This window comes from Rattus norvegicus, chromosome 7 (assembly GCF_021556685.1).
Source record: "Rattus norvegicus strain SHRSP/BbbUtx chromosome 7, alternate assembly SHRSP_T2T, whole genome shotgun sequence".
NCBI lineage: Eukaryota > Metazoa > Chordata > Mammalia > Rodentia > Muridae > Rattus > Rattus norvegicus.
Window position 1 is genome coordinate 134,673,351 of NC_141540.1, and position 19,728 is coordinate 134,693,078.

The following is a 19,728-nucleotide window of genomic DNA, read 5'->3' on the forward strand; positions in this document are numbered from 1 at the left end:
ATTAGAGTTGCCTGTTGGTCTGTTCTGTGAGGAACGACGGACCACCTGAACTCTGCTTTGGTCAAGGCTTGAATTAAACTTTTGTAGTGGTCTTTCTTCTTGTCTCTCTCTCCCTGTTGATTGGCTGTAGCATCCTCTGAGAGTGATTTACTTTACCAGTGTGGAAACCTCAGTGTAGAAATTTGGCTCCAAATTATAAAAACTTGATATTGAAGCTCTGGGCCACGTCATCCCCGTGGATGCCAATCACGCCTTGTTCTTGTCAATGGCGAAGACCTGACTAGTTTCATCTAGGGTTCGGAACCCCCTGAGGGCCATTTCTGCTTGTCCTCGGGCGAGGGTGGAGGCTGCTATGGAAAATGGATGCCAAAGCCAACATGATACAAATGCAAACTATAAACAGACACACGATTACACATACACAATCTGACACACCCTTCCTAACAATAAAACTAAGCCAAGGGCACCATACAAAAAAAATTTTTTTTGTTGTTGTTCCTTTGCTGGCAGACGTTGTGGAAGACTTTTTGTAATTCGAGGTTCAATTTTCAGTTTATTACAAGTCCACAATTAAAAATGGCCCACGTAAAGAAGGCACAGTGTGGCTTGCCACTGGGTTCCTGCGGTTGTATCTAAGGCTCCCGGAGGAGGATTTGGAATCGAATGCAGCCCTGCTCAAATTTGTAGCATATTGTTGCAAAGTTGTTTTTTTTTTTTTAATTTGCTTTTTAGCCTGCATGGGCCTTTGCAATTTGTTCTCTTATTTGGACGATATAAACAGCATCAGGGTGCTTTTATACAAACAATGGCTTTGGAACTAAGAAGAAAATTAGTAACAGGTGAAAGTTTATTTTTAATGACGTTGAGATCAAATTCCTATTTAGCTTACAGAACAAACTCCCCTCATGTCTCTTTTAATGTTTCAGAATTATTTATAAATTAAACCTGCACAGCCTCTAAACATACTCAGAATAGAAAACAACCTCTTTATTCTGCATTATGAGCAAAAGACATTGCTTTGTTCTGATCCCCCCCCCCCCCTTTGCAGTTTATTCTGTAAAACATCTTGAATTGTGCAAGCATCCTTAGAGCTGTCTTGGAGAATTTTGATTCTGGACTTCTATGTAAATCAAAGCTCAGCGCTTGGAATTATGTTTCTTTTAAACTCCATGCTAATGTTTGCTTTTACTAAGAATGTTTTACAAGTGTATATGTATCTGTTCATGTTATATTTCATTGTGTTAACATTATGTCTTTCTAGGTTTCCTTCTATCCCCCTTCCATTGTCTTAGTATTCAGAGTTTACAGGAACCAGTGCAGTAAGAGAAAGCTCCCCGTCAGCTCCTCTTTTCTTGTCTGCCTGTGCAGATCTTTGTAAACAAGGGCACATCCTCACCTAACTTTATTTAATATGTTTCTATCATTAATTCCTATGGAAATGAAATTTAAATGGCTTCACTAAGCCTTATGAAATATTTGGACTACAAATGGAAGACCGGTTTCAGGTCAGCACCGAGAACAGGAATCTTTGAGCTTAGAGAGGCGACCTTACGAAGTATGTTTGGGGATGCCATGACTGTTGATATTCTGTGGTGGAGGAGGCATCTTTCCTCCCATGCTGAAACTCTGGGAAAAGTACCCGTGCCAGGGTGAACTTCTAAATGTAGATTAAGAAGTACAAACTTGAGGACAACTCCACATTGGATCCTACTGAAATTTAAAATCCTACTGATTTTAATCGCCCAGCACAATTAAAAATGGTTTTGGTGACAAGTTGGAATTTTCTTTTCTTTTTTTTTCTCTAGATCTTTCCTTTTTGAGTGCAGGCATTCAAGAAGGCTAGCTGAGGCTTCGGCCCCCACCCCCAGCCCTCACCCCTCAAGGCTGGCATTACAGGGGCTGTGAGCCACGCATGTTGATGTGTGTTCTGGGAAACGGTACTTGGGTCCTCTGCAAGAGCAGCACACACTTAACCACTGGGCCATTCCTAGCCCCTAGCATTTTATTCTCTTTGGTGCCAAGAGAGCTTTGTGTCTCTTTTTGAAGGCTTGATTTGTAACACTTTACAATACCCTCTACTCTCTCCAAACTAAGTTCTTTAATGAGCTCATCTTTTTCCCACTGTAGGAAAGGTCATTCAGAGTGCAAATTCCTCAGGACTGGAAGGGGTTTCTCCACTGATTCCTTTCACATTCTTGGATATCCCATAAACCCTGTGAGTAGTAGCCACTTCAAATATTGCATAAATTTAGTCCCACACCACGAATGGATAGTTTATTAGATGCGAACTGTACGCATTGGAATAATGTTGGCATAACAGTCTTAGAGTGAAGGATCTTGCATCTAAAGGCAAGAAAAGGAAATAAAAAAAGGTACAGGACCTAGATGGTTTGATTTAGAAACTTCTCTCCAACAGTCTTGTTTTACCTCGCTGGTGTACTTGTGGGGAAAGGCACACTAGGGCAGCTGCTGTGGGAAGAAGTGGTGCAGCTTTGCAAACGCATTTGGATAAAGAAACCATTATTGCCTTTGTGGCGGAACCTGGGACTTTCCTCTAGAATGGGTCTGATCCATCCGCCCGTGGCTGGTGCCCAGGTTACGGGAGGCTCGCTTCTCTTCCTCTCCTTCCTTGGGCATAGGCTTCTGTGGCTGCTGGTGTCCTCCTGTGGCAGTGTTTCTCACCCTGCAGGTTGTGACCTCTTTGGGAATCTAATGACCTTTTCACAGGGGTTAAATGACCATTTCACAAGGGTCCCCTAGGACCATCAAAAACCACAGCTATTGACATCATGAGTAATAATAGGATCAAGATTACAGTTAGGAAGTAGCAATGAAAATAACTTTCTGGTTGGGGGTCAACATGAGGAGCTGTGTTAAAGGGGCCCGGCATTAGGAAAGTTGAGAACCACTGTCTTATGGTCTCTGGTTCATCCGTGGTCTCCCCAGACTCAAACCTAGCATGCCAAATGTCCTTATTTATTTATTTATTTATTTATTTATTTATTTATTTATCTATCTATTTATTTATCTATCTATGTAATCTGTTAAATTTCTCTTCAGAATAAGAAGGAAAATTCAGAATATTTCCGCATGTGTGAGGAGTAGGTCCTGCGTTCCTGGGAGGCATTTGCCTTTAAGGACAAACACATTGATCACATGACTAACCGGTGTGCTGGATGAAGCCTGAATTCTTTAGTGCCCCCATTCTTCTGATCAGCTTTTCCATGCATGGGTAGCACTGACCCTGTTCCCACTGGTGAGCAAATGCCACCTGATGGATGCCAAGGTGCCGCATGGTTGTCTTTGGAACACCCTCCCTATCGCGGTGGCCGAGGAGTCGCAGGGAACATAACTGAGGCGGCAACTCTAGCTCTTGCTGGGGAGTGCGTAGCGGGATGATCTATGGAGTGACACGTGGGGTGGAGGTTAATGGCGTGGTCGCATTCAAGAAATCATCAGGGTGTTGTCATTCGTTTGGGTGGCCCACAGGGTGGCCCACGCAGACTCCGAGCTCCATGCGAGGTGCACATCCCTGAGGTAGAGCAGCAGAGGTCGGAAGGGGCCGAGGAACTTGTTGCAGGCCACACAGCTTACGGAGAGTCAGGGCTGTGCAGTGGATTGGTTTTATTCCAAAGCCCGCATTCCTGCCGCACTGTGATATTTTTATAGTATGCTATATAGGAAAAAGAGAAAATTACACCTAATAAAACTAGTTTTAACTAGTAACAGTAATTAGCAAGTTATAAGAGATTATTTATACCCAAATAAATATATGTTCATTTGAGAAATGAGAAAGTTCCTACATAATACGTGTCAGGTTTTTTTTTCTTATTCCTTTATATTTTTTCCTCTTGGCTCCTCCCTCCTCCCTCCCTCTCACCTTCCTTCCCCCACTCTTTCTTTCTTTCTTTCTTTCTTTCTTTCTTTCTTTCTTTCTTTCTTCATTTTTTCTCTTTCTCTTCCCTTTTTCTTCATGTTGGAGTGTACTAAAAATCTAGTGTAGTCAGGTAGTGTGCACACTTGAGGCCCTGTGTTAGAAGACTGTGGCAAGAAGAGCCTTAGCTTCTGACTATGGCTACCTAGTCAGAGTGAGAGTCTGCCCTCCAAAAACAAGCACACGCTCGCGCACACACACACACACACATCCCTGCACACACACACACATCCCTGCACACACACACACCTTCACACACACACAGACACACCTGCACACACATCCCTGCACACACACACACCTTCACACATACACACACACACTTGCATACACACATACACACGTACTCGCACTTGCACACACATACACACATGCACACACACATACACACACACATACACACACACCTGCATACACACACACATACACACCTTCACACATACTCGCACTTGCACACACATACATACATACACGTACACACAAACAGTAACTCCACATTTACTTTAGGTGTTTTAATGGGATTGTCAGATAGGAGGAAAAGAATGTTTCTAATTTAAAACCTTTTTTTTTAATAGTTGCTGAAGAAAGGGTTATCTGACATGTTAGCAGTCTGTGGCAGATATGTTGTGAAAGGGAAAATCAAGACTGTTCCTAAAGCGCGTTCTTCTTTCCAGAAGTTTCCAGTGCATCTCTTTACTGACTCCCTGACATTAATTAAAAACAACTTGTTGATGCATTTGTGATAGCGTAGAGAGATGTTAACATGCCTTGTTTTCAGAAGAAATTTTTATACAGACAAAAACTTGCATTTCTAGCTGCAGGTAATTGTACTTGGCTGTGACCTGGAAGTGGTTAAAAGCATAGAAGCAACATTTTATAGAACACAAATTCCAGATTTCTGATTCTAGATTCTTCACGCCTGTGTGTATATGCATATGGAGTAGAGGTGGATGGGCGGTGGCCAGATAGAGTTACTCAGAAAAGCACATTGCTTTTTCTATGAGGAAAAATATTGCTTTAAAACTAGTTTGATTTATGGAACGTGCGTATATTTACATTGGGGAACAGAGAGGGAATTATCAGGCCTCCGAGTGACTGGCAAATTCCGCAGACGAAGATTCTGCATAACACTGTGCCATTATACTCTCCAGACAAATGTGTTAATAATTTATAATCCCTAGGCAGTTAGAAGGGCAATCCTGAAGGGCTTTCAGGGAATGGACTCCTGACTCTGATAGACGTTGTTAGCGCTAAGGGGCATTCGTGTCATTGTTCACAGTTTGGATTTTAAAGGCTCCAATGGCATACCAGGACAAGCTGGACATATGGAGGACAGAGAACAGAAAGCATCACAATTTCAGTATCTGGGAAAGAAAGGCCTTTTTTTCCCTGGGAAGAAAGTTTAACCGAGAAAGGGCACCGGGCAAATCTCTGCTCCTAGGCTATTATTGGTCCTTGGTTATTATTGTAACCAAGCAGGCAGTTTCTATAACCGCTTACTCCTTCCTACATAAGGGCAAAGAGTCCCAGCAACAGTGTTAGCTAGGCCATGCGGGCCAAGGAAAAGGCTCCCCTCCACCCCTAGTCTATCTTTCTGCCTGCTGGAAGGCTGTCTTCTCAACATAACTCTGCTTATCATTTGTATTAAACACCTGCCTCTCAATTTCTCTTTCCTGTGGGTGTCCTTCATATGGGATTAGGACCTCATCTGAATGAATGACCCTGGGTTTCCCCCTATGTTGTTATTGTGTTTTCATATTGGGAATTTGTCCTAGGTTTTCGTGGATACTAAGAGTTCCACCTACGGGCTGTATCCCCAGACTATGACCAGAGTACAGTATTGTCTATAAAGACTCTTCAGTTTCCAATAAGGCCACACAGTCTGAGGTACCATCTGAGGTAAAGTCTGGGGTTTCCAAATTCAACACACAAGTTAGGGGCCATCCTCTCAGCCACATAGACTCCTCTCAGAGATTTGCTGTTGACATAACAATCCCTCAGAAGAGACACAGACATGGACTCCCAAAGGGCATGGGGCTCCTAGATGCCAGAGAATATGGCTGCTCAAATCACCCTAGGAATGACAGGTGGTAGAACTCTGGTCAAGGGTGGCCACTGACCTTATGCTCTGGAGAGCAAAAATGGTACTGATCTTGTGACATGCTGGGCCTCGGAGCCTTCTCCGATGTCCACCTGCTATTTCAAGAATACTTAGAGTGGAACGAATGCTGCCTCATGTTGGTTTTGCTGCCCCCGATGCTGACAGCAAGTCAGTATGGGGCACAGTGGTGGTGGTGCTGCTGTTCCCCAAGCAGGGAGTATAGGCTGCTTCTTTATATGCCACTTCTTTCTGTACTGTTCTACTACCTAAGTCTTTATTTCCATTTCATAGATTAGGCAATGAGACAGACAGACAGCCATGTTGGAGATTGGTTCTAATGCTTTGATTCCATTGGGAATCTGCTTGTCCAAATGCTAATGGTCGTGGTCCCCGATTGGTTTTTGATCAATAAATAAAGATGCCAACAGCCAATGGCTGGGCATGGGCAGGATACTTGGAGTTGCCTGGGTAGGACTCAGTAGGACACAGAGAGCATCATCACCAGGATGCTGTGGGGGAGTCGGAAGAGGAGAGCTGCAGGAGAGAAAGACAACCAGCCATTTGAGAATTCGGGTGGATGGTCACTGGCCACTCCCCTGATTGGGCCTGGGGTAGCAGGGAAAGGTTTAGGAGTGTCCAATTGCATGTACAGATCCAAAGATAGTTCCTGGATGGATGCACGTGCATGTGTTATCTGCGGGAGCCAAAACAGTGTAGCCAAAACTCGCTGAAGCATGCACGCACACACACACACACACACACACACACACACACACACAGAGAGAGAGAGAGAGAGAGAGAGAGAGAGAGAGAGAGAGAGAGAGAGAGAGTCAATGGAGGCCACACAGCTTCTAAAAGAAAAGCCTGGTTTTCTAACAAGGTTCCCCAATTCATATTCTCTCTCTCTCTCTCTCTCTCTCTCTCTCTCTCTCTCTCTCTCTCTCTCTCTCTCTCCCCCTCTCTCTCCATATTGTATCCATCTCATATCCATCACACACAGGCCACATCGAAATACAGCCAACTGTTGTGGGGGAACTTTATTACTTGACTACTTAACATCACGGAAGGCCTGTGACTCTCGTGCTCAGGGAAAAATACATGTATCCAGCCGGCTTACACAGCATCACACGATCTCTCACAAAGACCTAGATAAATTAGTCACAGCTGTTCCGAAGAGCCCTGCCTTTTCGGGGGTTTATCCCATCGCCATGTGTGGCCTCCTACCTGCTTCCTGGAGCCTTCTCCTGTCCCAGGCTCAGGCCTTGGCGAGTTTCTTTCCATCTCGGCGCCGCAAAGTTACTCTCATGTCATGTTCTGGTGCATGATCACGCGTATACGGCTCAGCAGGAGATAATTATGCCCTTTGACCCAAGCAACGGGATTAAATGATCCACTTTGCATTTAATCATTTTTATTCCATTCTGATGCAGAAAACCGTTTCCCTCAAAATGAAATGAAATGATTCAGTCTTTCTCCAGGGACAAGTTAGGGCAAATGCGGTTGCCACGTAAAAACCAAGCGCTCAAGGTAATATTACACATCTTTAAACACAGGCAGTTGGAGATGGAAATGAAACTTAATAATATTGCTAGCATACACTGGGATTTTTATTATAACTTTATTGCAATCATAAATGTGAAATTTACATGCGATATATATATTTTAATATTAGATTTTATTAAATTAGTTCAGCGTTCAGTCATTAACGTGGTGGTGGTATGTTAAGTTGTTCCCTTTGCTTGCTCGACCTAGGAGACCCACAGAATGAATTAAAAACCAATTTTTTTTACCTTCACAATGTGCTCTAAAGCCGAGATCCTGTATATTCTTAGTGTTGTAACCACTTGGGAGATTTGGGCTAACGCACCTGTGAAAAATTAAATCTCTTCTGTAATTTGCGTGCCTGTGGGAATATGTATGTGTATAACGTTGGGAGTTGACATGGAAATTAAGTTATCAATGACTTAATGGCCCACCTAATGATCTGCAAAGAACTAAATGACTTCCCTATCTACATCACTAAATAAAACGTTCAGAACACAGCGCCATACTCAACAGAGAAGCCCAGGGCTTGTTCGTAACCTCCCTCAGCCGCCTACGGGGTTTCCAGGACCAGGTTGCTCCTGGGATGTCTGGTGCTGGAAGCCCTACTGAGTTCCATCAGGTCAGGGACTTCTCCCTTGGTTTCCCTTCTTTACTTCATTTTTCCGAATCCCCCACCACCACCCACCCCACTCCCGCTCTTTGAACAATCCTGTGCGCTTAGCAGCAGAGCAGCCAATTCTAAGTTCCCAGCTTCCAAAGGCAAACTGAAGAGGTCAGGACGGGGTATTTTTCTTTGCTTCTCTCAGGTAACTTCGAGTCTTGAGACGGGAGTCAGACAGAAGCATCTTCAGGGCATCCTGATTCTGCGGAGTCCGTAGATCTTCAAGACAATTTCTGCTTTGACCTATTTGGGTATAAGTTTATCCCATGTGGTTTCAGAGGTGGAAAAATACCCCAAAGAGATTCAATATACGGGATTAAAACACAATATTCTTCATTAGGATATCTTTTGAGGGTTCACATTGTACAACTGCACAAACACAGTATCTTCCAGGAGTTTTAGAACTAAGTTTGTTCGGGTAAAATTCAAGGTAGATCAAATTCGCAGTCGGGAGTTGAATTGTTATATCTACAAATTATATGACATTTACACCCATACCACATGCCAGTGAGAGCACGCCAAAAGGGAACAGTGTCTGTGGAGTAATTTTACAGCGGGGGTTTAGGGCGGAGACCTGGAATGTGTGGTAATGAGAAGGAGTGTTTGCAGGATAAGCACTTTTATTTTTTTAAGAGAAATTTTATAAATCAGTTAAAGTAAGGGTTTCTATTTCCGGATGCTTTTGTTCACACCTTATGAGAAATGCTGTGGGGTCTATATTCAAAAACAATATTTCATTTTACTTAGAGAAGTTAGAGATGGGCTAGGGCACAGCAGTGTGTAGAGTTCAAACCCTCTCCATGCACTGTAGCTCCCCCTGGTCAAAGTTAAAGCACTTAAAAGAACACAAGAAGCAAAGATAAGAATTCATCTACCAATTCATCCATCCATCCATCCATCCATCCATCCATCCATCCATCCATCCATTCATCTAGCATCTCACAATGAAGAATTCAAGCTTTGACCTCTTATCCTCTGGGATAATTTGGTCTCTAATACCTCATCCTTACTTCCCATAACCTAAGAAATATATGGGAGGTGGTGTACGGGTTAGCATAATATAATTATGGGAAGAAGACTAAAAATTTAGAAAGAAAAAATCATGAAGCTACATGTATGAGACCACAGTGGCACTGAGAATGGGACGGCTTATCTAGGATCTCTGGTGACTCTACATGTGGTGGCTGTGTGTCCCTGGTAACGTACATGTTACTTGTGTCCCTGGACATAGGATGGAGTAGGTATCCTCCATGTTCCTTGCCTGCCTTGTTCCTCTCATTACCGACCCTTCTTCTAGGCAGTCCTAGCCTTGTTTCTTCTCTCTGCAGACACTTGACACCCACACCCTCCCCTTATTGTGGATCCCATAACCCTTCGCTGTTTCCTCTCATCTCTTACAGATTCTATCTTCTGGGGCTGGAGAGATGGCTCAGCACTTGAGAACTCTTGTTCTCACAAAAGACCTAGGCTCAGCTCCCAGCACCCACATGGTGTCTCACAACCTCTGCAACTCTGATTCCAGGGGATCCAACACCCTCTTCAGACCTCAAGGGCAGAGGGCACCTATGTGGTGCACAGACATACCTGCAGGCAAGCAGCTGTATACATAAACTAAACTAAATACATCAAAAGAACACCGTTGGTTTACTGGCTTCCCGTTCATAAGTCACAGATATTTCAGCACAGATCATCTTTCTGATATTCACTCCTGAAATTCTTCTCTTCCTGTCCTTGTGCTCTGCCTCTCCCCATGTAGGCACAAATTCCTGTGGTCACACATTGGTGTCACATGTTAGAGAGATCTTTTCTTTCTCCATTTGAACTTGGCTCAGCTAATCCCCTAACCCCCCCATGGGATACGGTAATCCATTGATTTGGTTTTTATTACCACTGTCTCATTGATTTTGCTCCCCTTCTCTCATTCGTTATGAAAAGATGATCATTTGTTTATTTTGTGTCCTGGAGGTGGGGGTAGCGGAGAGGTGCCTTTGTGGAGGTCAGAGGGTAGCTTACATAGCATGTGGAAATCAGTTCTCTCCTTCTGCCATTGCGTTCTAGCTCAGTTCATCAGGCCATCTTGACACACCCAAGGTGTAGTGGAGGGTGGTCTTGAACTCCTATTACTCCTCTTCAACATATTTTACTGGAGTACCCCACTACAACAGTGAAGCCCTCCTTTTATCCCCTTTCATCCCTTCATTACATTTAGGTTCCATTGTTTATATCTTCCTCTCCTCCTCCTCCTCCTTTCACTACCTCATTCCTTTTCATTGTACACACCTTGAGAATTCAAAGCCTACACTAGTTCGAACCGTGCGGTTGGAGCTAACTGTTGCCCACAACTCACAAACCAGAGCCCACCATGCTGCCTTCCACACTCTCACAGAGGCTCTTAGAGCTGCCCGACTGTCCCACCTGTGCTTCTGTCTACGTCTCCACCACACGGTATTTGAGCATACCATAGACCCATGCCATGCCTCTGTCTACGCTGCCATTATACGCTAGTTGAATATGTCATCTCTTTCCCTCATGACAGATAATCTGGATTAGTGACTTGAGAGAATTGCGAAACACCCATGAGTTTGGTAAAAATTCACCCCTGGTGTGTCTCCCAGGGTGTTCCGAGGGAGTATTAACCAAGCAGGGAATACATATCCGGAATGTGGTGGTACCATCCCAGAGGCTGTTGTTTTGGGGTTTGGGGGGTGGGGCGGTGAGGGAGCAGCAAGCAGAACAAGCCTGCATCCCCAGACATTCTCAGCGCCATGCCCTCCCCGCCATGATGGATGGAAACCTCCGAAGCCGTGAGCCAAGTAGGCTTTTCTTCTCTTAGCCTCTGCTACAGCGATGTGAAGGGTGGCATACTTCTCTGACCCTCAAGCCTCTCCTCTCTTCACACTTAGGGCTAATGTTGCTTTCTGCATCACTGAAAAACACATCATGTATCCGGGCACCCACCTAGCAACACGTGTGCACCTGAATCCACTTGCAGGTGTCTGCCTGTCACCCTGAGTGGAATAAATGGCTATACTCCTCCCTGACTGACCCTTTGAATGTGACCTTCTGTGGCCTCCACTCCGCTAAGGAGACTTTTTTCCTGGACACCACTACACTTCAAACCCATGGGAGCAAAACCCGAAACAGACTGCAGTATCCTCAGCCAGACCCACACAGCATCCTCTTGAGATGACTCTCTCTTTACTGCTTCATCTCCGTTTTAAGAAAACAAAAAACCGCTCTCGTAGAGGTTGATATTAGCATCTTTCAGCTTTCCCGCTGAGTTGGCCCGTGTCTGTAGAACCACAGCGGAAAATCGAAATCAAAATCAAAAGTGTCTGGTAGTGCTTATATAGAAAGGAAGCTTCAGGGTATGAACCACGCAGGCTCACAGAGTCACAGTACCCTCGCGCCCTGCCCCACAGCGTATACATCGACATTCTTATCCCTGTAGATGAAGTTTATGTGGACCTCAAAAACCAGAGTTTAGATTTGCTTTGGTTACTGCAGTCTAGCAATGTATGTCTATTGTTTTAAACACTGAGACATTCGGTCAACCTTGTTAGTCCTTTGTAAAATAACATAAGGGTAAGCCATTTAGGGTACTTGATGGAAAGGGGTTAAATATAGACCAGCAAGTCAGGAAGTTGGGGAAGAGCTCATTCTATATTTGCCAGGGTCCTGCTGGAAAACATTCCCACCCCCCTTTTTTAAAATATTTTTTGAATAGACTGAATGTATCCCTTTAAGTAGATCCTCCGGGGCCGTAAGTCATATGAAGAGCATTTATTCACTTTGCTTACAGCTTTCTTTAAGCTTGGCAGCTCAAATGAAATCCTGCTTTCATACGTTTTTATGATGTTTCTTGAAAGAATATTTTCAGCGGGAATGCCACCCACCTTGATGTACAAGGGATTCAAACAGAAGGGAAAAAGAAATAAGTCAGGGCAAAATTCCATGGATAAACAGAATAAATTAGAAAGTCAAAGAAAACCCCCTCATAAAAGGACAAATGGAATAAAAGAAAACAAACAAACAAACAAGACACCCCCCCCCCCAGACTCACATTTTCACGGCTGACAGGTAATAAATTAGCCACCCTTGAGAAGGGCTGCCCCATGGAATCCAGCCAGGCTTTGCTTCATATTCTCCTGAGGAAAACTCAAATTAAACTGGTTTTATGCCTTCTATGCATTTTGTCTCTATCTACAGTTATAACTTTTCATAATGTGACTGAATCCAGAAATTAACATACCTCAGGACTCAAGAGAAGCAAATTGCTGTTGAAACAAAGCCTGCTTAGCAAAATGAGAGAGAGAGAGAGAGAGAGAGAGAGAGAGAGAGAGAGAGAGAGAGAGAGAGAAAGGTTGATTTCTCCTTTTGCATTCTATGTGTATGTGACTTCTGTATTTACTTATTCTTTTTTTTCACAGAAAAATTCGGCATCACAATTATTCCTTGAGGCCATGTATAAAGACGTGAAAACCAAGTCAAACAAGAATAAACAAAAGCCATGTGTACGCCAGGGAGCTGTTGGAGACGCGATTCCGAGATCCTGTCTTCAGAAGTCTTTTTAAATACAACTAGAAAGTGACCCAGATACCATCATTCCCAAACTCTGGGACTGTTTTGATTAATCAGCGAGAAATGCTTGCTCTAACTGGTCTTTGTTTCCATAAGGATACTTTGTGTTAACAAGGGGTAGTCCAGTGGTGACTTGATTTCTGTACTTTTCTTTTTCCTTTCTTTCCTCTCCTGCCTTGTGCCAGGACCCTCCTCTTCCCTTTGGTACTTCTTCAGTCAGCAAAAGTCTTTCAGAACACTCCCTGAGCTGGAGACCTACAGCTCGAAGAGGCCAGCAAGAATTTCTTTCTTATTTGGTCATTGTTTGTTCCCTGCGGGGGACAGGAAGGGAAAGACAATTTCATGCAGAGCCTGCAGCTCAAGCAAGTCATTTTGTATCTGCTCAAATAGAATATTTCCCAAATTCTCTATCTATAAAACTTTATGTAAATCTTGAGAGGGTATATCTGCAGAAACCAGATTTCCTGACAGCTGCTGGGCATAATTCACTGACTGGCTGCGTAGGGACCTTTCTTTAACATAAAACATCTTTCATTATGAGCTTTGTAACAAAGGTGAAACAGACATTTGTAGATTTACAAATTACAAATGTATTTGTAAATCTCAAGATAAGGATCCCCCCCCATCTTATTTTGATGAAATCTCTTACTCATAGAGAGTGGTATAAAATAATAACACAAACGTTTTGCTCTTAACATTCCCATTAGAAGTTAAAGACACGGTGGGCTCAAGATAAGGCTCAGGGGAAAATGGGCTTGCTGTGCTATCATGAGGACTGAGTTGAGAAAGCCAGCAGCAGCATGCACTTGTAACACTACGGCTGGGGGACCTAAGACAAGCTGATACTAGCAGCTAGCTTCAGCCAGCTGACCTAGCTGAATTAGCAAGCTTCAGCGATAAGTGAGAGTGCCCATCTCAAAAGGAATAAGGTAGAGCATGATAGAGGAAGATACCCAATGCTAACCTTTGGCCACTGCATATATGTGCAATGTATACATGCAAGTGCAGTACACACACACACACACACACACACACACACACACACATGCATTCACACACATTGCATATATGCTCAAGAGAGACATAGCATATGGAAGATACAGAGGCGTCTGTGAATTCTCGAATGCCTCTCTTCTTCAGCAAATTACATGCTAGGACAAACACACATAGAGAACACACATATATCATCTCTTACTCCTTCAATGTTGCAGGACTTTATAACAATTGGTTTTTCATAAATCTCAGAGCAAATTTGGAACTTAGTCCAGTACACAACTCCTCTGTTTTAACATTGCTTGTATTCATATGATGCATGCTCTTAAATGAATCGAGCAAATTATTTCTGTACGCTTTAGAAGTTAAACTGTTAGGGTATTCCTATGAATAGAACTTCCTGGTTTCTTCTTGTATTTTTTATTGATTTATACTCATGATGCAGCTCACATTGGAAACAAAAATAGGGCACAGACACATGAGAGAGTGTAGAGTGTTATTTGCATTGCAATCCATCCACCTGCAGGTTTAGTCTTCTTTGACTTTGACATTTAGATGGAAGCTTCTGAAGAACAGGCTCTGCAGAGGTAGCAGCTCCCTTGGCCTTTCCCACAGTCTCTGCATAGTTTTATAGTGGACTAGAAGCCCCAGATGCACTTGAGCCAACTGGTATACCTGCACAGTGCTTGGAGGCTGGCTAGTGACTTTCCCCCGATGGACGGTTGTCCATCTTTTAGAGAACAGTTATAATTCAGGCAAGTTGACACAGAAGGAACTGACCGCTTGCTCGACTTCAGTCAGATGTGAAGCTGGGAACCTAAGGGCTTCCATGAATTTTCCTTTTCTCCATGAAAAAAAAAAAAAACCAAAACCAAAAAACAAAAACAGCCCAACCCAGTATGTTCCTACATTCATTATTCCACTGAGATGTTATGAGGCAGCAACTCCTTCTTCGTTCAAGGTCTTATTATCTCTAAATATTTGATTAAAACAATGATTGACAGCTTTGCCATTGCATGCTGGGGATAGCTAGTATCTCTTTCACTGGGAATCAGTAAAGCCTTTGAGTCTAATTCAGTGAGATCCACATTTCTAGCTCTTGTCTTTACAGTTCTATTCCATAGAACTGATTCTATGGCCATAACTAGTCTTAGGGTTTTGCTGAAGAATCAGAAATGGATAGAGATTGTAGGGAGGAAAGGATTTATGTGGCTTACACTTCACCATCACTGTTCATCATGGAAGAGAGCCAGGGCTCCCTCAAACAGGGCAGGGGCTGGAGGCAGGAGCTGATGCACAGGCCATCGAGGAGTGCTCCTTACATATTGCTCCTCATGGCTTGTTCAGTCTGCTTTCTTGTAGAATCCAGGACCCTAAGATTAGGGATGGCACTACTCACAACTAGCAGGACCCTCCTCTATCTAAAACTAATTAAGAAAACCCTCCATAGGCTTTCCTATACCCCAGTCTTAAGGAGGTATTTTCTCAATTGACTTTGTTGCCTCTAAATGATTTTAGCTTGGGTCAAGTTGACATAAAACCGCCCACCACACACACACAAAAAGCTGTACTTTCTCTTCTGGCCCCCGGTGGTGTGGCTATCAAATTCATCCCAATAAGACTGATATTCAGATTTGGGAACAGTAGTGGAGACCCCAGCAGGTCTGTTCTACAGTGGGTACTCTCATGGAGAGAAGTTCTTCCCATTTCTATCCTCCAGTTCTCGAGTAGTTAGGTGCATAGCCAGAAGCATCTTACTCATAATCGTTCAATGTATTCATACTTCCCAGATGTAGAATCTTCGAGATGATTCCATGGACTTCATATTGGTTTTAGGAACCATCTAGCATTCTTCTGTATGTCTCAACCTTCAGTATACATGTGAAGTGAGTGTAGAATGAGGTCTGGGATTCTGCACTTTTACTTATTTTTTTGTGTGTGTATATGTATACGTGTAATTTGTGCATATGTATGTATGGTATGTACACGCATGTACAAGTACATGTGTGTGCATGTATTTAATTTGACAGCCAGAGGTCAACACCGGGTGTCTTGAGTGTCTTTTTCTATTGCTTTCCACCTTATCTTTTGAGACAGGCTCTCCCACGGGGCCTGGAACTCACTAATTGGCTAGAGTGACTGACCAGCAAGCTCTTCAGATCTGCCTGTATTCATGTCTTCAACACTAGGCTTACATGTATGTAACCAAGGCTGACTTTTACATGGGTACTATGATCTGAACTCAGAACCTCATGCTTCTGCGGCAGGCATCTGACTTCTGTTAACGTTCGTTTTCCACTCCCTGGCCTTGGGATTCTGTATTTCTAACAAGCTTCTGGCAACAAGAAAGCCTGTAGTCTATTGGTACAAATGCCTGTTTTCAGGTTGCTATATGCATGTAAAGCCAGAGTAGTTGGTGGCACCTGTTGAAGTCTAGTGGCAAGGGTTGGGGCTGGAGATCTGGGGTGCCTCATATTTCTTGGGTTCAGTGAAATGAATGCGTTGCTGCACGTGAAGTCAACTGCTGTTATTACTTCCCTCTTTCTTGGAATGAGGGGGATTCTTATGTAATTCTGGTTGTTGTTTCATTACCTTGTGATTACAGATTTTATGACTTCTAACCTGGCCTAAACATCATTGATTTCCACATTTCTGTATTTATCTCAGAATCCATCCAGGAGTTTAAAAAAAACTTTAGTTTTTTATTTATTTGTTTGTTTTAATGTGTGTGTGTGTGTGTGTGTGTGTGTGTGTGTGTGTGAGTGTGTGTGAACACATGCATGCACTCATGTATCTTTATTGCTCTTCCAGTGTTTCCCCCACGCTGCCATGGTATTTCCATCTCAGGTAATGCCCCTCCACCCCTGCAGTTGCTCAGGTCCAAATCCCAGAGCTATCCAGATGCTGTCCTTTGTAGTTCACACAGAATTCATCAATACTTCATAAGCTCACTCCTACTTGAACCTTAGCATCTCTACCTGGACTGTAAGAATCCCAAGTATCTTTACTTGACCTGTCTCTTCAGCACACCAACTTTAATTTAGAACATTCTGGCTATATAATTTATCTCTTCAAATGATAAAGGCTCTCCCTTTCTAGAGCATAAGAGCTAAAAATTCTGTCAGGTCTCATGACTAGACCCTCCCTTACCCCCATTAGCATTTGATTTTCAACTTCTACTACTTTAACTATCTAGGCAGCTAATTCTCATCAAGCTGGCATTGACTTCCTGAGATAAGTCTTAATTTAACACAGGACATTTGAATTGACTATTTTCCCTGTCTTGGGCATTTTTGCCCCAGTTTTCAAATCCTTTTTCCCCACAATGCTTTTGGATTTTCCTTAAAGATTGATTTTCTCAGTGATGTCTTTGCTGGTCGCCCTATTTAAAATTCACTCTCAACTTTGTCTATCACCTTTGTCTGCTTTGGAATTTTCCAGGAACTTACTACTATCTAGAATACTACATATTTTGTCTTGTATATTGTCCATTTTTCTCATAGTAGGATCAGCTCCACAAAGAAGACACATATTCACTGGTTTTGCTTACTGCTCTATCCATGGTGATTATAAACATGTCCATCACACAGTTGGTACACACTATTTATTGAATGGACCAACCAAGAAAGGAGAAAGTAGATTGTTTTAACCCCAGCAACTGAGAATAAGAGAGTTTCAGTCCTTCAAACAGATAGCATCACAAAGGAGAACCATATAGACCTGTTGGATAGGTGATACTATACAGGGGCTTTTCTATACAGTACAGTTATTCAGTACAAGGACATGTGAGTTACTAGACATTATAACATAATTTAAGTGCCCAGTCTCTTTATGGCAGCAGGAAAAGAAAAAACATCTTTGTGAATAATTGTGAAACAAGGCAGGTGTTAGTGGGTGGCAACTCCAAAGGTGAGGTGTAAGAAAGTAGTAAATTTCAAGGCTATTCAGACATACAAGAATGGAGAGGCCAGGAAAGATTTTAGTGAGACCATGTAAAATTTTAACGGGTGGTAATCATCGTGCCAATATGTCTTTGGAGCAATGGTCCTTGAGGTTCTCAACAAGCTGAATAAGAGATATTGTCTTAGAATTGGCAATAAACTGTGATGCTTACTGAGTAGATAAATTTTCTTACTGTCTGAATTTTGGAAATTGAGAAATACCCAAAATATCAAGATGTTGAAATTCACTAATTATTCTATCTTTCAGCTAGATGACATCCTATGGTACTTTCTGTCTTGTACTTGTTTGATGGAGAATGTTCTTTTTTATCAGCAAACATTTTAAATGTGACTTCAAATTCCTATAAAACCCATCACTTCATACACATTATATGGTTTACTTTATAGTTGTTAGATGTTTATATCATTTCCTTATGTAAAAATATTAACAAATACTATGCCCTTTCTTACAATTTCTTCAAGATAGATTCTATAAATCTCTAATATTATAGAAGGTATAATTATATCTACATAAAAGTACATACTGCTATGCAGTGCACATCTTCTGTAAAGGTATACCAGTTAGCTAGATTGACTGAATTAGTAGAGATGGGTATTTTACACAGTTAGAAAAATGTGCTTTTCCCATTTTATAATACATGTATACATTCTCCACTCTTGGTTTCCTGGTGACTTGGTTAGTGTCTAACATCCTCGATTCCACGTATCAGCTTTACTTAATTGTCACAAGAGCTCGGAGGCAACATATGTGCTAAGTGATAGCTCTGTTTCTTTCATGTGATTGAAACTCATCACCAGAAGGATCTCTCCTGTGTGCATAGTGAACTAACATATTTTCACTGGATCAATGCCCTATCGTGCTGGGGAACCTTTTAAAGAGATGAGTTAGCATAAGAACATTGCACTCCGGTGCTTCCAATAGGGCAAGCATGCTTGAGAAACTTCACAGTGTCAAAGGAAGCCAGATGCTATATTATGGGCCAAAGGTCTTCTCATCTTCAAAAGCATTTGACAATAGTAACCCATTAGCCTTCAGGCCATCACCTTGAGGCAGAAACATCTAGTTAGGAAAAAATTAACTAATCATTAGAAGGTCCTTTTAAAATAGATATCCTATTTAAATGCTGTATACCAAATCATAAAGGCAGATAAATATTATTGTCTCTGTTTTATAGATTGGGGGATTGAGTCACGAAGAGCTGAATCATGGGTATTGAACATTAAGTAATTTCCAACTGAGGATGGTATAACTAAAAGTACAGATGAATTCATTATTAGCACTCAGCATTCGTCTTGTCTACCATCCAAGATCAGATCAGATCCCAATTTTCCTATCATTCTTTCCAACTTCTTTTTCCTCCGCCTTTCTCTCCCTTCCCCATTCTTCTTGCTAATACATGATTAAAGCTCTGCTTTAAGATAGAGAGGGGGGGGCAGATCCAGAGACCCCTGCCATTGGAAAGGCTTCTTGTCCCTCACAGTTTCCAGGAGAAAGATGTATGCCATATCCCATGGGCCCTGTGGGCACACACAGGGGTTGGACAGTAGTCAGGAGGAGCTTTGGGCCTATACCAGGCTTGTGCTTTACGGAGGGAGGAGAAGGATGGGAAGAGGAAGTGGGCTGACACAGGTCCAGTTTGAATGGTTTCTAGGGCTCGGCTGTGGAAGTGGTCTCCAGTTGTCTAGCTTCTATCTCCAGCTTGTAACTTCTGCTAGGCAGGAAGATAGTATTCTAGCCTGGGGTATGAAAAAGGAAATGCATGTAGATGTGGATTGAGAATCTGTCCACATGCCAAAAGCTTGTTGTAGAGAGATTTTACCCATGTCTAGGAATTAGCAAAACCTGGAAAGAGACAACCCTTTCTGGGCTCAAAGCCCTAAGATATTAAATGATCATAAAACATTAGAGAAATAGGAAACATAAAAGATACACCCTCTGGTTTGTTCGTTT

General features: G+C 42.6%; 1 long non-coding RNA gene across 1 annotated transcript in view; it reads right to left on the reverse strand.

Moving 5' to 3' along the window:
* LOC120093714 (uncharacterized) overlaps positions 1-19,728 on the reverse strand; it is a 112,885-nt gene that overhangs the window by 16,991 nt on the left and 76,166 nt on the right. The gene's annotated exons all lie outside the window — the stretch shown is intronic.